The sequence below is a fragment of the Sus scrofa genome, chromosome 9, assembly GCF_054392235.1.
Source record: "Sus scrofa isolate SSC_HxYL_T2T_F1_AM1 chromosome 9, Sscrofa_HxYL_maternal_Yorkshire_Landrace_v2.0, whole genome shotgun sequence".
Classification (NCBI taxonomy): domain Eukaryota; kingdom Metazoa; phylum Chordata; class Mammalia; order Artiodactyla; family Suidae; genus Sus; species Sus scrofa.
In genome coordinates this window covers 77,438,000-77,458,036 of record NC_139391.1, presented here as the reverse complement: position 1 = coordinate 77,458,036, position 20,037 = coordinate 77,438,000, and the positions used below count along the sequence as shown (strand labels likewise).

Here is a 20,037-nt window from a genome sequence, read left to right as displayed (position 1 = left end):
TAGTAGCTGTACTTGGTTAGCTGAAAACAACCCTATTTTGAGAGGACTCACTGGGCTAAAAGAAAATGTAGATTATTTAATATAATTACTAATTTATATTATTAATGATGCAAGGCACCTAAACCAAATTGGCAATGAAGAGTTCACAAAAATAACTCCCAGTTTGTTAGCCCATGGCTGATAACTCTGAAACCAGACTCACTCAGATCAATATTCCACTTTATACCTGGGGAGGGAGGTGGCGCTTATCCCTGTGGATTGATTTTTGTACAGTGAATGTGCATGATCTGTGCAAATCTACAAGGGTAGGGGAATGGAGGGAAGAGAGAAGAGCTGATTCTTCTGATCTTTGCTTCCCTGATAACTTTTCCCCAGTTCGTCTACCTCAGCTGATTATGAATATGATCTCATTTTCTTCTATCCCATAATTTGGGGATTATGAGGGAAACACCAGTAGGAAGACAGTCTATAGAAACACTATGGTTCTTGGGACAAAGGGGATTTTCAGCATCCTTTTCATCTTTATTTTTAGCATAAATTTGTTAAGCAATTTCAATTGCCTTCTTTTTGATTTTCTCTTTTCTAACAGATGGGGTTGATAATTTAAAAACAAACAAACCAAAAACAAAAAACCCAGGGTGCGGGATGGTACACATTTATTGGCATTCCAATGCCATGAGTAAGCATTGTATATCACTCTGTGTGTCCACTCCTTTCCTTTCAATTCAGCACTCACTCTCTCAGGCTGTTTCCCATGAATCAGGATTGTTTTCTACCAAGTTAATATGCTCCTTCTCTAGCAAATGAGATTTTTCAATTCCTGTGCAGGGAGTGATCATTGTGGGTGAATGTTGGTAGTAACTTAATAAGCACTTAATAAAATGTATTCTATATAGCTGTTCAAAACAAAGGCACCATTTGCCATCTAAAAATAGCTCAAATACAAATAATAAAGGGTTGGGGGTTGACAGTTCACCCAACAAACGTGTATTTGGTACCTGTTGTGTTCTAGGCACTGTGCTAATAACCACTTGGGTGGCAATGATGATGAATAAGATGAGGTCCCTGCTCTTGAGATAGTCTTTGTCTCCTGGGAAGAGATGGAAAAGTAAACATATAGCATCAATATAATGGAGTTCCTGTCATGGCTCAGTGGTTAACAACCCTAGCTAGCAACCATGAGGACGTGGGTTCAATCCCTGGCCTCGCTCAGTGGGTTAAGGATCCAGTGTTGCTGTGGTTGTGGCATAGGCCGGCAGCTATAGCTCCAATTCGACCCTTAGACTGGGACTCTCCATAGACTGTGGGTGCAGCCCTAAAAAGACAAAAGACAAAAATATGTGTGTGTGTGTGTGTGTGTGTGTGTGTGTGTGTGTGTGTGTGTGTGTGTGTGCTGTAATAGGGAAACATGAATAGAAAAAACTAGGAGTGAAACAGGATCAGCAGCATTTCTGTAGCACCAGGATGCAGTTTCAATCCCAGCCCGGCACAGTGGGTTAAAGGATATGGCATTGCCACAGCTGTGGTGTAGGTCATAACCGTGGATCAGATCTGATCCCTGGTCCAGGAATTCCATATGCCTGGGGCAGCCAAAAAGAGGAAAAAAAAAAAATTGTGGGAGTGAGGACAGAGGACTGACTGTGAATGCTTCCTAAGGCAGTCGGCTGAGGTTTTCTATTTCATCTTGAAGACAGAGCCAGAACTTGGAGAGCATCTTCAGCACAGAGGAGATTGAACATGGCTTTGGAGGAGCTGGTAGTCTGGCGGGGAAGGCAGATGAAGAGAAAAATATCGATGTGACAATGAGACAAGACTTTAGGTAGAAGCACACATAAAATGCTCTGGAAACACCAAAGGTAGAACAATTACTTTTTTGAAAGTGTGGGGTTGGAGTGAGGGCAGTGATCAGTGAAGACTATGCACTAGAAAGGAGGTGACACTGGGGAGTTCCCACTGCGGGTTAAGGATTCGGCTTTGCTGCAGCTGTGGCATAGGTCATAGCTGCAGCTAAGATTTGATCTGTGGCCCAAGAACTTCCATATGTGCCCTCCAACCCCCGAAAAAAAAGAAAGGAGGTGACACTAGAGTCCACATGGAAGGAGGAATTGAGATTTCCCAGGCAGAAAGGAGGAGAGGTGAAAAATGAACATTTCAGAGAAGAGGATCACCTTAATCCTAGCTGTGAAGGTGCAGAAGGGTGACGTTCTGGAGTGTGTAAAGGCATACAGGGGTGAAGGACCAGAGAGTAATTAGAAAGCTAGACCTGGTCATATTCTGAAGGGGATCACAGGCCACACTAAGGAATTTGGACTTTGGCAGCTGGAACTTAAAGTCTCTAATCCTGGTAGTGACAGGATCAGATATAGTTATAGAAATATGCTGAAGGAAAAGCCTAGATGCAGCCTTCCAGGTGTGAGGTGATGAGTTCTGAGCTAGACTGAAGCAATAGAATGAAGAATGAAGGGGCAGAAGAAGGCTTCTCGGGAGGCAGAACTGAGAGGAAGTAAGTAGATAAGAAAGAGGGTCACAGTTCCTTCTAGGGCATCTGAAAGGATGATGGGGTCCTGATGGGCTAGGGGGAATGGGAAGAGAAATGTGTGTGAGCCATCCGTAGGGTGGTACCATGGCAGCTCTTTCCTGTGGGTTGAATTTTTGAGGTGCCTCAAGGAGAATTCCTTGAGGTGCAGGTTTATAGCTGGAGGAAGTCAATCCGAAGCATGAGATTGCCTGGGGGTGAGGAGGAAGGGGTGGAGAGAAGGAAGAGAAAGACACCTTAGAGAACCCCAGCTTCTAAAGGATGGACAGGGGGACAGGAAACAGAGGAAGAGGCAGAACATTTAGAAGGATATACGAGGGGAACCAAGAGAAGGAAATGAGACAGAGCTCAGAAGAGATGATACTTTCCTGTCAGAGAGACTGTTACTGGCAAATGGAAAAGAGAGGTAGGTAAGAGGAGAATTGGACTGTGTTCCTTGGTTGGTGAGAGCAGCAGGGTCGGGCAGAAGTCAGATGATCCTGGATTAAAAAGAGCATGGGATCTAATGAACAGCAATAAGTCATGGAGTCTTTCTTAAGAATCTGATAATGATGAAAAGGTGAAATGTAAGGCATTAGCCCAGAAAAAAAAGGAAGTGGAGCTAAAGAAAGAGTAGTTGTTTTTGTCGCTTTTTTTTTTTTTAATTTCTCTAATGTCTGGTGGAGTCTTGAGCACATGTGTACCCAGAAAAGAAAGGAGAGGTCAAGAACATAAGAGGAGGGGAGATGCTGAGGAAGCCAGGTCTTGGGGGCACAGATTGAAAGCTGAGACTTAGAAAGGGGTCCAGATTTTTCTTCTGGGGTAACAAGGAAGAGGGAAAGAATTGGGGTTAGCTTAGAGAAGTCTGAAGATGGTGAGGAAGGCAAACTCAGTGAGTTTATGCCTGAGGACGTCTTTTTTCTTGAAGAAGCAGCTGGCGAGGAAATCTCTGAAAGTGAAGTGAGAGTGAATATACTGAGAGAGAATGTTGTTAATGCATAGCAGTGTCTTGTTTACCCCTTTAAAGACACTGCTTCACTTTCTCCAGTGAGAGAATCCAAGTCTTATCTCAAGAGAAGGGGTTCAATAGGACTGTGGAACATTCACACCATAAACCTTCAGATACAGAAGAGTCTCTGTGTAGCAGGATTCCCCCCAGGCTTGCCTAGCTTCGCCAGAGGCTCAGCAAATGTTTTTGATAACGGTCCCTTTAAGCAACTTTGGGGTAAATTCTGGGTATAGGATTTTAATTTTACTTGGAGTTAAATATTCTGGTACATCATGTTGTACAAAAAAAAAAAAAATCAAAGAAAGAAACGAACAATCTGGACCTTTCCTTAGTGTGAGAAATCTGCTAAGCTTTCGAGAGCATTGACAGGTCTCACCAGCCTTTTTTAGAGACTCAAACCACTGATTATCAGTCTGGTGTGTGCTGCATGATTGCCCTGAACAAATGAGCCCCAGACACAATCATAAAAGAAAGACATCAGACCAGACCAACTATCATTTAGAAAGAATTAAGACAACCATATTGTGTGCTAACCATCAGCTCATCTGCTGCTGCTCTGGTGTCACTAGTCTCCAGAGACTACTTAATCTCATTGAGACAAGACAGCCAGCCTAATTGATACAGAAAATGAAAGCCCTTTGATCTCATATTAAACAGAGTCAGACTATGAGAAGGATCCAGCAGGCAAGATGACCACCTTCCAAAATAGAATTAATACTGCAGGAAGGAAAGTAGGAAAGTGGTAATATCTTACTTTGGAATCCCATGGACTTGATTTACTTAAATCAGGAATGAAAAGTAATATGTTCATCGCAATGAATGAATAGAGTTCGTTTGTCTGAGCGATAAAGCACAAACAGTATTGTTGCTGTGAAATCTTTTGAATTATCAACATCTTCACAGAAAGGTTAAAGTAATGACAAAAAGCCTAATCAATGTAAGAACACCTGCCTCTTAGCACAGAACTGTAAAGGACAAGTGTTGGTCAACGAGAACCAAAAAGTGTCCCTACTAAAGAATTTCCCTGGAAGGGATTTTATTATAATTTAAATAGCATTTGCTATGCTTTGTCAATAAATTAGGTAGCCATCCATGCAAAAAACTGGCTTTGCAATAATCAGAATATCTACAGATATACTAGTGTGTCTGTAAAGTTCTCAGTCTACTATTCCTTTGTCAAGAAACTCATAAAAACTTGTGTTGTATATTCTAATGCAAAAGGTGACACATTTCAGTAATCACATCAGCTGTATTTTACATACTTAATATAATGGTGGTTTCAAAAACTAGCTCAAGACTATGACTGTAAGTAAGATTAAATAAATAATGGCATTCAGGAAGAAAAAGTAGAATATTTTCCTTTTAGATACAGGGGATTACTTTGAAAAATAGCATGCTCTCCATGATGGAGGATAATGTGAGAAAAAGAATGTATATATGTATGTGTGACTGGCTTGCTTTGCTCTACAGTAGAAAATTGACAGAACATTGTAAATCAGCTATAATGGAAAAAATAAAAATCATTAAAAAGCATGCTCTCTAGTGACTCCACCAATTGGACCTCATTCTGGATGTATGTAAAAAGCCTAAGGTATCTGATATTTGGGAAAGCATATTCTTCTACTATTTGACATTTTTAAAGTTGGGGGACTATGAAGAAATACTGCAAAAGCAGTGTCAGAAAGAAATCAAAGAAGAATATAAAATATAACATCGTTTTATTATCAGAGACAGTATCTACAGTGATAATAAAATAAAGCAAATTAACATTTATTTGAATCTAGAAAAAAAAGTGGTTGTCTGATTACATATGGTATATGGATGTCTTCCAAACAAGTTGAAGACATCCATATATTATGGGGTTTTCCTCTAATAATTTACAAGCTCATACTTTAAACTTTTGGACTACTCAACTGTCCACTTCTTTTTCCTCCTTGTTTAAAATTCACATCAGGAGTTCCCATCATGGCTCAGTGGAAACGAATCCAACTAGAATCCATGAGGATGTGGGTTCAGTCCCTGGCCATGCTCAGTGGATTAAGGATCCAGCATTGCTGTGAGCTGTGGTGCATGCCCTGGCTATAGCTCTGATTCGACCCCTGGCCTGAAAACTTTCATATGCTGCAGGTGTGGCCCTAAAAAGACCAAAACAAACCAAAAAAATAAAATAAAATAAAATTGACATCAGCCTGTATTCCACTATCTTAAGTGCACCACAGCTGTTGTTTACTGAACTCCTGTGAGACCTACTTCCACCTTTCTAGATGAACATAACACCTGGCCTATGATTTTCCTGCACATCCTCAGACCTCATCATCACTTTTGACATCTTCAAATTTCATGCCAGAGATCCATCAGAAATGGACATCTTCAAAGACATCTTTGAAGACATCTTCAAAATTCATGCTTGAGCTCCATCCTTAACTGTAGAGTCCCATGATCTTATTACTTCAGTCCTCCAACTTCACCCTACTTCAGCCAAGCACCAGCAAGATCACTCCCTGAATTTAACCATTACAGGCACTAGGAATGTTTGTTCTTCACACACAACCCCCCATATCCACTACGGTATTCCTGCCCCTTCCAGTGTCCCGCCTTGCTTTCTGCTCACCAAGTTCAGTCAACACTAAATCCTTTGTAGTTTAACCTATCCAGGAACACGCTGCTCAGCCCCTGTTACTGCCTTCTCTGACAGTGAGGCTCTGGTCACATTCTCGTGACCCACCACATGAGTGGGCAAACCCACACCATGCATACTGTCCAGTTTTTCTCTTTAGGCTCAAGAATATTGCTGGAGAAAATCTGGGAGTTCTCCAGCTTCCTGTAACACACTCTTGCTCACTTCTACAGTGCCAGGAATGCCAACAAAAAACCCCTGATTCATTGCTGGGAATAGTCCTCTAATGGCTCTATGCACATAATTCTATGGACCTCAAGGCCTCCTGTATCTTCCCAGGATCATTCACGGCAAAGACTTCCTGAAGGATCAAATATAACTGGCCTCCTATATCCCTTCCACATCTCTCCACTAAACTTCCCTTGATTTCCGTCTGCTTCAAAGACACTTTTACTACATTTATCTGACTTCCACCTCTAGATTTTTAACTGTGCGATCAGAAGTTCAAGGCCATATTAACAAATTCTTATATCCGTGTGCTTAGTGCCAAGCTGGTACATGCTAGGCACTTAATGGATATTTATGGAGTGAACGGAGTCAGTAAATGAATCTACATCTAGATGTCCTACTTCCAATCCAACTCTAGATAAGTAGCGTTACTGGAAAAGAAAGAAAAGGGTCATCAGAAAGGAAGGCTGCTTTCTGTTCCTTCCAGTCCAGCTGCTGTTAATTCCCTCAGTCTTTGGGGGTTCCATTGAATTTTCAACAGAGGCTTTTTTGGGGGAGATAATTGGAACATGGAATCGGGCCACATGTAATTATTCTAAATGAAATTAAAGCAATTTGATTGCATACACAGTGTTTTAAAGGTCAATAGCTAAGTGTATATTATTTAAATACACAGTATATGTAAAATAACATACTTAAACAATCAAAGGTGCATGACATCGCCCCAAAACCATCCTGATCACTAGCATTCTTTCACTACATTCGACGTCTTATATCCTGATGATCATTGTACTTTGTGTTCTTCATAAATATAGGGTCTTGATGATAGTGTGTAAAAAAATAGTCACCCACCACATTGTTCTATATGGTTTCCCACATGCTATTTCTATTATGTGTACTATTTTAAATTTCTTATGATCTTGTTTAAAATATGTGTTTATAAGCTGTAAATTCTGTTTTTCTGGTTTCTTCGTCTATGATTTTTTTTCCCCCTCTAATGTGGATAGATTCCAGAAAACCCAGAAACAATATCTAACAAGATCTGAGCAGAGGAAGGAGAAGAATGGTGAATAAACATTTTCCAGTGTCGGGTTAGGAAGATATTCGATCTTTCAATGTGTTCAACAAATGGGTTTAATAATGCACATTTCAGTATAAAACAGTTCACAACAGAAATATTTGCTACTCAGCCCATTTATCCTGGGAATTACACAACATGGACCATTTTCAATAACTCTTTTCATTATAATGATTTCCTCCTGCTCAAGCAACAGAGATGTACAAACCATTTTGGTCAAGAAATGTAATATGATGAGATACAAATGTATTAAAGAAAAATTAAAGTACAATCATTTTAATCACTTTTAGTTTAGTGTTATATTGTCTTTCTCATGTAATGTAGCCTCTTTAAGTCTTTCCAACCAGAGTATAAAATTGCTTTTTATTCAGAATCCATATGACTAGACAACTTGAAAAAGCATATTGCTTTTAAAGGCTTGGTAAAATACTGGTAGACCAAAAAGATTAAGTTATATTTGGGGGTGACTAGTTGATGTCTTTAAATTTTGTAACCTAAAGATCTTGAGGTGCCTTTCAAATCATAAAAGATAACATTAGATTTAATATAATTTTGACTTACTTGATTTTATGTTCTAATATCAACCCATATAGATTATTTGGGTAGTGATTATTTGGGTATTTGTACCCATAATGTTTGGGTACATTCAAACATTCTGAATGTATGCGGGTATAACTTCATCCATTTAATCATTCATGCATTTATTCAGCAAAAAGGTCTTCAAGGTATATGATATATATGGTACAACAGTAGGCACTAGTTCCCCAAATAATAGAGTAATAAGTTATAGAATTCAAATATGTTTCCATAGCACTATACTTTTTCGTAGTAATTCCCATAAAGAGATGCTACAAAAATTCATAGAACTATAGAGATTTATGATAAAATATTTTTACTGGTGTGACAATTTATTGCTTAGACTTTTATGTTTTACAAAGCTACCTGAATGACAGTCACATAAAGCACTGTCCTTATTCATGTTTTTCTTCTTTGTGTACTCAGAATTGTTGACCACGTTTGTCTAATTCTTGAGAAGGAAAAATTCAGGGAGAGTTTGTTTATGGAACATGTATTGTGAGTAAGGCACTAAGCTGGGTACTCGTTGTATACATTGAAAATACAGCAGGCCTGGGCCCTTCACTCATGGAGTCTCTAATCTAATAGGAGAAAGGAAAAAAAAAATGTTTCCACCGAACATGTCTTTCATTCCTTCCTACATTCTCACCATCGCTGGAATCTAACTGTATTAGGCACCAAAGCGACCACATTATTTCATTGATGCCCCCTAGGAGCAGCAAGCAATACAATTGGTTATGGCTGATTTTACGGTTAGCCCATGATTGTTGATAAGACAAGTCAATGTTTTCTAAAGCCCTGGATGCTGCTGGTATAACCCACACATGGGTTAAAAGTGCTGAGATGGCATTTCTGATTAACCTGAGTAGCAAACTGCCTTTGCTAAAGGGCCTCTGATCTCTAAAGCAGGGGCTGCTTGAAAGAGCAAAATTCTACCCAGGAAGTGAGAGCTCTGAAAGATTTGCTTCTGTGGACTCTGCCTGGTGACATGACAGGTCCCTTCCTTCTGGAACGCTTACTCTGTGAATGAGAGCAGAAAGAAACAGCAGAGGAATGGAGGAGAGGAAAGAGAGAGCTAATGTAGAACAGACTGTGCGGTGTGGGAGAGAGGAAGTAGTAAAGCAAGGAAAGGCAGAAAATTATGAGAAGGAAAAAGGAGGGGAAGTGTATATTATCAGGTCTCTCTGATGACTTGAGTGAGACCTGAAGGAGGGAAGGAAAGGAAAAGCAAGAAGAGGGAGAGAAAGGGAGGAAGGAAGGGAGGGAGAGAGGGAAAGAGGGAGGGAGGGAGTGATGGAGGAAAGGAAGGGAAAAGACAGAGCACATAATGACACGAGTAGCAAGGCTCCAAGGGTGTGGTGGCTGTACCAATTGGACACAGAGTACTGTGGAGTAAATCCTGGGCCAGGTGCCCAGGAACAAGGACACTAAAACTCTAAGACATGACAGCTGTTTTATCAGGAGGAATATTAGTAATAATCATCTCTAACACACATGTTCTATGTGCCAATCCTGTAAGTGCTTTACATGAATTAACCTGTGAAATCCCCAGGACAACCCTAGAAGCAGAGAGTCTTAACTCAGATAAAGAAACTCAGGAGTTCCCGTCATGGCACAGTGGCTAACGAATCCGACTAAGAACCATGAGGTTGCGGGTTCGGTCCCTGCCCTTGCTCAGCAGGTTAAAGATCTGGCGTTGCCGTGAGCTGTGGTGTGGGTTGCAGACACTGTTCAGATCCCACGTTGCTATGGCTCTGGCTTAGGCCGGTGGCTACAGCTCCAATTCGACCCCTAGCCTGGGAACTTCATTATGCTGCGGGAGCGGCCCAAGAAATAGCAAAAAAAGACAAAAAAAAAAAAAAAAAAAGAAAGAAAGAAACCCAGAGAAGTTAAGTAACTTATCCAAGGACACAAGGCTAACAGGTGGCAGAGGCTGGATTTGAACCAACAAACCTGGCTCTAGCGCCCCTCCTCTTAGGCACTATGCTCCCCCTGACTGGCCCTCATCAGGTGTGCAAGAACCTGCAGAAATAAGATGATAGGAAAGAAGCTGGTGGGTTGTGAATCTGGCCACTTCTGCCTTCCAAACCGCTTCCCACTCTTTATGTGAGGTGAGAAAAATATTTTGAACAACGTCTGCATTTGTTACACACACAGTCCAGTATAAGAGATAATCTCAATCAATTGAATATCCTGACTTTACTGTCTTAGAAATTTTAGATATAATTTAATCTACAGTATGTGAATCAAATTACCATAAAGTGACGCCTTTATGAAAACTCCCACTTGAAGACCCCAAGCAGAATATTAGTTGGATATAAAATACCTATGTTTAGGAGGTTTGCACTCTTAGGTATATATTATAGATAGTTATTATTCTAAATAAGTATGCTTGATTAATAAATCCAGCCAAGGGCTGGCTAGTTGCAAGCCTGGGTAATAGGAGGAAAGTTTATTTATTCATTGAACAAATATTTATTCAGTGCCCACTATGTGCCAAGTGATTATTTCAGTGATACAAGAGTATACAAAACAAAGTTCCCACTCTTCTGGGGATTACATTCTGGGAGGTAGGGTGGAGAATGATAATGAACAAATAAACAAACCTATACTGTGTCAGATGAGAAGTGTTAAGAAAGAATAATAAAGTGAAGTAAGATGGGTAGAAAGAGACTGGAGTAGGTGTAATTCATGCAGGGTAGTCAGAGAAGGTCCCTCTGATGACTTGAGTGAGACCTGAAGGAAGTGAGACAGACAGCCATGCAGATGTCTGGGTGAAGAGCATTTCAGCCAGAGAGAACAGCAAGTTGCTTATGCTCAAGGCTCAGAGGCATAAACATGCTTGGTGGGTTTGAGGAACAGCGAGAAGGCCAGTGTGGTTGCAGCAGAGGAAACAAGACAGGGAGTGATGAGAAGAAGCAGCCCATGGATGAAGTAGGGCAAGACTCTGGACCGTTTGTAAACCACGGAAGGGACTTAGAGTTTATTCTGAGAGAAACAGGATGATACTGGAGGGTCTTGATGCTGAACAGGAATATGATCTAACTTCAACTTTCAAAGCATCACATTGACCCTGTGTGGAAAAGGCAGAGGGGCAAGGATAGTCGCAGGAAGACCAGTTGGGAGGCTCTTGCAAGAGACCAGGTGACAGATGATAATTGTTGCTCTAGTGCTTGGAGTGTGACTGTAGGGCTGGCAGGATTTACTGATGGGGATGCATATAGGGTGTGAATAAGAGAACAGGGTCATTCTGGGTTGCTAGGTTTTGGACTAAGGAAACAGAAGAATGCAGCTTTTTATTTACTAAGGTGGAGAAAACTGGGGTGGGGGGGTTGGACTGGGGAGGAAAATGAAGAATTCACTTTTGGATGTGTTAATTTTGACACATTTGTGCAGAAAGATGTCAGATAGATAGAATTAAAAAGGTGTATCTAAATGGAATTCTCTTGTGGTGCAGCAGGTTAAGGATCCAGCATTGTCACTGCAGCAGCTTAGGTAGCTGCTTGGGCACTGGTTCAATGCCTGGCACAAGAAACTTAAAAGGTGCGGCCAAAAAATATGAATGAAGATATAAATTTTGGAGGATCCGTAAGCAAACGATATTTAAAGTCATGGCACTAGATGAGGTGACTCAGAGTGAGAGTGAAGAGAGGAGAAAGGAGGTGTAAGAATTAATCCTCAGAACACAATTATGGACTCCATGTTGGCATCCTCCCCAAATGTGTATGTTGTAACCCTCAACCCCAGTGCAATGGCATCTGGAGATGGGATCTCTGGGAGGTAATTAGGTCATAAAAGTAGAGCCCTCATGAAGGGATTAGTGCTGTTATGAGAAGAAGAAACATGAGGGAGCTTGCTTGTCTCACTGCTCTCTGTCATGTGAGGAGACAGTCAGCAAATGACCGTCTCTAAACCAGGAAGAAGGTCTTCACCAAGAACCCAACATGGTGGCTCCCTGATCTTCACTCCCTCTCAAATTATGAGAAAGAATTGTTTGTTGCTTCAGCCACCCAATCTATGGTACTTTTGTTACAGCAACCCAAATGGACTGCCACATACCAACCTAGAGGTTGGGAAGAAGAAAAATTACCAGCCAGGAGAGCGAATCAGAGTGGCCACGAGAGAAGAAAAGCAGCACAGTGGAGTCCTGGAGACAGTGGAAAAAGCAGTTCAAGAAGACTAAGCATGAAGTGTATGGAATTTCTCCCTTGATTACTTCTATTTTCTCAGTGAAATAAAAAGCAAAGAGGTCATAATGACATTGAGGAGGGGAAGAACGTGCTGGAGATTTGAGAGGACAAAAGAAGATAGGAAATAATCTTTGGGAAAGCAAGCCAGAGAACCGACTAGGGAAATAGACTAGCACTGCCTAGAAGTAGTGGGCTACTCAAGAAAGCAAAGACATGGTCAGGAGCAAGGTGGGTCAGGTGGCTCTGCCATGCAGAACTCAATGTCAGTCTTGTTTGGCTTCAGCGTCAGACAGATGTGCAGAGGTAGGGGAGAGGACACGAGCAGAGCTAAGACAAACTCGATAGGAGCATCAGCCTTCAGCACCTGGTCAAGATGAAAGGCCAGGGAACAGGGCTGGGTTAAGCCAAGCATTTCCCAGGGTGACCTAAAACAGTTGGAACTGGGGAATGCCTTGTGGCATGGATGAATAGAGAAGTCAAAGGTGAAGTCCAACAGAAAGAGAAGAGGCCATCAATTTGAAGAGTTATGAGGTCAACAGGTGGAAAATCCAGAACAGGTAGATAAAATGAGAGTGAATCAGGTCGGGTTTGTGGTTAGGGTCCAGGCAGTAACTACGACAAAGATGATGGCAATCCATTTTTATATACATACCATAGGGGAAGCTCTGATATGTTATATGGGAGTAAATGAACTTACAGAAGAACAATTCAGTCGCTGATTGAGTCTTTGCAGATACCGCCAGGTGTGGGGCAGGACCCAGAGGAAACGCTGGCAATGCGCAACAAAAGAATATCAAATCAAGAAGTGGCAGAGATCATGGGTCCCAACAGCTAAGATTGGAGAGTATGTTGAGAAAAGATGCAAAAGCAGCATTGGAAGCTCCAAGCTTGGAGTTCCCATCCTGGCTTAACAGTAATAAACCCAACTAGTATCCGTGAGGATTCAGGTTTAATCCCTGGCCTTGCTCAGTGGGTTAAGGATCGGTCATTGCCGTGAGCATGGTGTAGGTTGCAGATGTGGCTCGGATCCTGAGTTGCTGTGGCTGTGGTGTAGGCTGGCAGCTACAGCTCCCATTCAGTCCCTAGCCTGGGAACTTCCATATACCACGGGTGTGGCCCTAAAAAGACCCCCCCCCCAAAAAAAAGTGCAAAACTTGACAATGAAGAAAAAGCTGCCGCTGACTGCATCAATGATGATGTGGGAAAGAACAGTTTCACAGAAGCAGTGAAAGGAGCAAACATCCCCTGAAGGTGAAGGAGGCCTGAAGTGAGTGCCCACATCTGGAATGTCCATCCCAGATGTTCCAGCAGAGAGGCAGGCCCAGAATTTGCAGGCCCACTCCAAATGAAAACGTGGGCATCTTGCTCGAAAATGATCACGCTGGCCAAAGCAGAGAATTATACCAAAGCACAGGGGCCTTCTGAGCAACCCAGGCAACTGCTCCTGCAGAGAGGAAAGGGGGAAAGCTGAATGGCATATGAAAACAGCAGTGGGTTTCTCCAGGATGGTGGCTGGGCATTAAGATGTACCAGGCAAAAGTGAAAGACTCTCCATTCTCTGTGACCACTGGATATTTTCATTTGGCTGTCATCTCAAATTCAGAAGTAGAACTGCTAAGCCTTCACCAAGCCATCTCCTTTTGCCATCTTTCTTTAATCTATCATGGAGAAAATTAGTGTTATATTAGTAATTATTGTGATATTTTGCACGCAATGCCTCAGAAGTTTGGTCCTGTACCTCAGTTTCATTGTATGCAAAATGGAGATAAATAGGAGATTTAAATAGGTTAACTTATGTAAAGTGCTCTGTTACCCTGGTGGCTATGAACATGTTAACTCTTTTCATTATTCTGTTTATTTTGTTACTAACCCAATCCTGTGATATGTTTCCTTTGAATTCTCTCTCTCGTTTTCCCATTCCTAACTATCACCCTGGTTCTTTTTGGCACTGGCAGGGGCCTTGAACTTGGCTTCCCTGACTCCAGTTTTCTTCCTTGCACACGACTTCAATCCTCTCACTGCTCCAAGAGCCATCTTCTCTGCTCAAAATTCTTACATCAGTTTTGTGTTTTGCCTAAATCATGTTGAAGCTTCCTTGCCTGAATCTCATAGCTCTTCCTGGTCAGCATGAACCCAGGTGGGTCAGAGTAATTCAACTTCACGTGCTTTCTATCAACCATTCTATGTGTTCCTGTGTCGAGGGAGGCGAGGTGAGGATGGTGCAACCCAAAGGTAGAGACATTCATCTGCCATGCTTCAGGGCCTGTCCCTCTTAAAAAGTTTCATTGAAGCATGGTTGATTTACAATATTGTGTTAATGTCTGCTATAGCAAAGCAATTCAATTATACATATATATCCTTTTTCACATTCTTTTCCATTATGGTTTATTACTTTGCATCTGCCAGTCCCAAACTTCCAATCCTTTCCCTCCCTTAACCCCCCACCCCCACCCCACCACCACAACCAGCGCTTCTTGTTCCCTGACTCTGGGCTAGGATTTAGAGATGAAGAAATAAAAGCCACAGACCCCACTTTGCAGGAGTCCATCATCCTGGGGAACCTCAGTAGGAAACAATGGAGGACAGAAGTCTAGGAACTGGGTGGTCCAGGGGTCTGACAGCCCATGGGTAGGGTTAAGAAAGCAGGAGGAAAATGGTTCTCAAGGAAGCCTGTGAGTATCAAAGAATAAGAAGCTGAGGAAACATCCCTGAGAATTTTTTAAAAATTAAATAAAATTTTAAAAGGGTGGTGGAGATGGGAATTTCTAAGGAGAGACTATGAGGTAGGAAAGGTGGTGTCATCTAAGGAAACTTCTGCTAGGCTGAAAAGGCCAGACTGAAGTGTAGGGAGGAGATTGAGAAGATGACAAACAGGATAACAGCTGGAGAAGTAAGTAGGAGCCAGTGATCATGGAGGTGGGGTCAAGGGAGGGGACCTCGCAGGGAGGCAGCGGGAGTGTAGGGCTTTTGAGACAAATGTCAGCAAGTGTGGGATACAGATTTAAGGGGCAGAATGAGGCAGCCCTTCGGCCACAGCAAAGCCATGGAAAAGAGAAGAACAGAGCCATGTGTTGAGAGAGGAGTGAGGAAGACGATGAGGAACAGATGGAGGAGACTGCGCAGCACTGGGATGAGATCTGGAGAGGAGAGAGGGGTCTCAGGTGAGACAACGCTCTCTTGCCTCCATTCCTCACACACCCAGGGACAGTGGTGGTTTTGTCAAAGCCCAAGATAATTGTAGGCGTGCTCTGTTTTAGGGTTGCTCCTTCTGCATTAGGTGGATGTTTCAATCCAGTTAAAAAGATTGGCATGTCAGTCTGAGGGTCGGTTGTCCCTAAGAGGGAAAGAATAGGCAGTGTGATTTCCCCAAAGGGATACTGATTGTGTACTAGTGTTTGTTAAGTGTCCGCTAAATGCAAAATGAATGTGGTGGGGGGTTTTAATTCTCACACAAACTTATTGTGGCGGGTAATAGTATTCCTGCTTTATGAGTGAGGGAAACCAGGGATTTGAAAGTTTAAGAACCTAGTCCAAGGTCACATGGTGGAGCCAAGCTTCTAATCCCGGACTCTCTGGTTCCAACTGCCTAAATGTTCCTTTCCTTAGGGAGGACCTTAAAACCATGCACATGGGCTGATGTGGTAGAAAGTAAAAGCATGGAAGCAATAGTCTGTTCCTCTAGACAGGTTTTAATAATGCCTTTGCATCAGCAGTTCTCGGAATTTCTGTTTTTCGCCAGAGCCCCTCAGAATCAGTGCACACTACCTTTGACCCTCCTGCCCCCCTCCCCCATTTCCCACTGCCTCATGGGAGGCTGGCAGCCACTGATGTTTTTGGTAGTTTACAGATACGTCACATCTCCCAAAGTTATGCTTCATGGCATCTTTGAAGGGTTTCTGTGATCCTCCAGTATTTCTCATTTTGAGTACCCTGGTTCTATGTGTACTATTGTAATTCATTTATCTCATTTTATTAATGAGAGCTGATTAATTTAATTTAGCATATTTAGTTTTAGCCAAAAAAAAAAAAAAAAGTTAAAACCCAGCTCTTCTCTCCTCATGTCTAATGAAAACGCTAGGGAATCCTCCTAATGTTTTTCCAGAAGTCTTCATTCCTATTCAGTGTTGAAAATCCAGAGGGTTAAATGAGAGAGACCCCAATATAATTCACATTTGAAATCCAGACCCCGCTCTGGGTTGCTAACGTCAGAGTCTTACCCTCTGGCATTACTCCCGTTTAGGGGATTTGTAAAAACAGATGTATCATGGTGGTGCCAAGCACAGCATGCTGGATTAGACTATAGCATTTTTAAGTTGCAACAGCCATACGAATCATCCGGTCCAATCATCATTTTTACTGACAAGGACCTTAAGGCCCAGGGGTTGAGCATGTTGCCCAAGATCACACCTATAGTTTGTAGCCAACTTCACGTAAACTTTCACAGGGACCAGCAACCTTCATTACATTCTCGAATCTTCTCTTGCAAAGGTAAAACTCTTTGTTGCCTCTCTCCAAACTGTTTTCATAACATCGTCCTGAATGATTAACAAATTCGTTTAATAGGCATAGACACTGAAGGTCAGAAAGGTTAAATATCTGTTCCCTGAAGGGACAGTGAATTATTACTGAGAAGGGAAGAACTGAGAATAAAACACAAGCTCCTGACTTAGAGATCAAGGATTCTGCCCTTTAGGAGACACTCACATAGGTATTAAGGATATTGGCATATAAAATTAGTAGCCTTTCCAGTTTCTGGGCTCCACAGAATCTAATTTACCTCAGAGTTTAGTATTTGTTCTTTCCAAAGAAAAATCACTGAATCAGAATTTTCAGGGGTAGGGAATGGAGACCGTTATCTAAACACATTTTCTTTCGAATAAGATTTTAGACTTTGCCTTTCAGACAAATTTAGAAATTTATCTCAACATGTTTTCTTTCAGACAAAAATGTTTTAAATGACTAATATCTGCAACACAAGAGAAAAGGTAACAAATCCACACAAAGTAGCAGGATGACCTTGTTCTAATCCCTTAGAGCAAAGTGGAAGACCGTTTGACTTGCAAATGTTATTCCAGTGATATCACCATCTTCCAGTGTGCTCTGTCCCTGCTTGACTCAGTAACACGCATGAAGAGAGACAAGAGCCATTGCTGCGTTCATTGACCACCCACTGTTGCCAGATGCCACAGCCAGGTGCCGGGACATTGCCAAGGGGAGCAAGGCACAGTGGATGCTCTCCGGGATCTCAGGGTGGTAGATAGCAGAGCATCAAGGTTTTAGGAAGGTAGGAGGCAGATGACCTCAAGAAGTTAAAGCAAAGATGATGTTGAGCTGAGGATATCTCCCAGGTTTTAAGGAAGAGTTGGGCCTTGGAAGGATTGTAGGATTTAGAGAAGAGGGCTAAAAGGGAAAGGAACAGATGGTAGAGGAGACGCGTTTCTGGGATCCTGAAATCAGCACACCAATCCTTAAATTTTGGTAGGATTGTATAAAATTTATTCTAATATATCCCCCTGAAGGAAATCAATAGATTGTCTCAAAAAAGAAGGAATAAAGAATACAAAGTCAACTTTCTCATTGACAAACATTTACTGGATATAAAATATTTGCCAGTTACTGTGCTAGGTATTGGGGATAGGAAGCTATGAGGAACCTTGAACAAATTTATAGTAGGGTTTAAAAACTGGATCCTCTGTAAATCAACTATACTGAAATTTTTTTTTTTACAAAAAGACTTAAATTTTTTTAATTAAAAAAATTAAAGAATAAATAAAAATAAAAATGGGATCCTCTCATTTATAGTAAAAGGTTTGATCTACAGAACTGTGCTATTATGTACTTTCTTCTAGGCATTCTGAGAATTCTGCGTAGAGTTCCATTCTATATTCTTTTCAGGGAACATTCATAATGAGACAACATAAGAGTTCCATGAATATGGACACATACACTATGCAGTCTCATTCATTGCATAACAGGATAGACATAGAATGCTGTTCATTCTGAAAGAACCTGGTTGTCTGGCTATGCCATATGTAGAGCACTGAGGAACATCTCTTGGTCCTGCGACCTCAGTATGTGCTTTCTTCATGTATCCCTGCCACCAAGCCATTCACAGAAGGTTCTCCCAGGTGAATTTCTTTATCCTCCTTTCTCCCAGATCCTGCTTTATCATCATTCGCCCACACTGTTAGTCCTTCACTGCTTCATCTGAATGATCTCTTTAAAACACGCACACACCTTTTAGCTCAACCAAAGGCAGCTATTATGACATAATTGTTAGGCCATATGTGCAGTTGAGATGCAGGTATTATCTTGGAAAAGAAATGTAGGATGTCAGTGAAAAGTACAGGACACTATAAACGGAAGAGAAATGTAGGTATTTCAATGTGACTTATCACCATCTTTGTAAGTGTATTTTTGTAGTTATTTTTCTGATTACTCAGAATTCTAATGCAGATGATGAAAGGATCTTAAGAACATGTTTCAAACATGTCACGACAATATGCCAGGAACATACAAGTTTTCACATATGCATACACAAAGGAAAAAGATGAATGTCTATCAAAAGGGAAAAAATAGAAAAGATGATGACAGTTATACAAATATGAACATAGTGCTGACATGTTGCATAGGAATAATTATAATTTCATTCCATGAAAACGGAATGTTTAATAGATAATAATGTTTCGTTCTTCTCCTTAAATTTTATAAGCTACTAAACTCATGTATTCTTTTCCTCACTGCAGATATCAAAGTCTTTTCAAGTCCACTGCTCCAATGCTGTGCACTAGTTCATATGCAACAACCAGAAGGGGAAAACCCAGATCATTTCCAAGTTGATGGGAAGTAATTTATTTAGAAGATTGAACTTAAATAAAATTAAGTCCACAACTCTACAGTTGAAAAAGTTGGTAGTTCAGTTGATTTTTCCTAGGATATTTAGCACATTTTCAATATTATAAAGAAAACCTGAAAAAAAACTTTGGGAATTCTGGGGCCAGGGTGTGTCGGGGGAGTGCGGTGTGTGGGGAGGAATTGGGTGGGGGAATGCATTCAGATGCACTGCATTATATTATGCTTTTTCTGTTAAAATAATAGTTTTTTGTGGTAGTTACTCAACAAATGTAATATTCACATACACATATAAATCAAGTTAAAAATGAGGGTAACTGATTTCAAAATTACTAATTCAGAAAAGTTTTTTTAATCAAAATGATAAACAGGAGAGCTTACAGACAAAAAGTATAAATTTACATGGATCTCTAAAGTTATTGTGTAGTAGATTCTAGTAAAACCTCATTTCTGAGTTTCTGGAACATGTATTTTATAAATTCAAATGGCAAATAGAAATCAGAGATCATTTAGAATTAGATGTACATTATACAATTAGTAACTTTAAATAAATTTCTCATTTCTTAAAGTGTTATAAATTATAGACCAGAATTTAAAATAATATTTTTATTTTAGTGAAAACATTTACAGATATTTGATATAAAATGTTCACACACAGAATATATCTCTTATGTGACACTAAGAAAACTTTTAAGGTAAGCTACAACATCATATCTAGAGATAATTCCATGAATTCCAATTTTTTAAAAACTCTAAGATGATTTGCAGCTTTAGAATACTGGAGATGCGGTGTGAAAATATGGGCACAAATCCTGAATGCCATGTTTTCATTCATCGAATACTCCTAAACAAAGGAGTCGGAATTGGGTTCACAGTTTATAAACTTTGCGCAAATTTTGTTATGATAACCTGTTACCCACAGAGGAAGTTATCTATAAACAAAACAATCTGGTGTTTACTAATTTTATGCAA

General features: G+C 40.8%; 1 long non-coding RNA gene across 1 annotated transcript in view; it reads left to right on the top strand.

The window, feature by feature from the left end:
* The window catches only part of LOC102161391 (uncharacterized), a 150,699-nt gene extending 131,579 nt beyond the window's left edge, over positions 1 to 19,120 (top strand). The window contains exons 3-4 of the long non-coding RNA XR_014815786.1: positions 12,059 to 15,374; positions 18,960 to 19,120. This is a non-coding gene — a long non-coding RNA (uncharacterized LOC102161391). The remainder of the gene's footprint in view (positions 1 to 12,058; positions 15,375 to 18,959) is intronic.
* Positions 19,121 to 20,037: the final 917 nt, after the last annotated feature.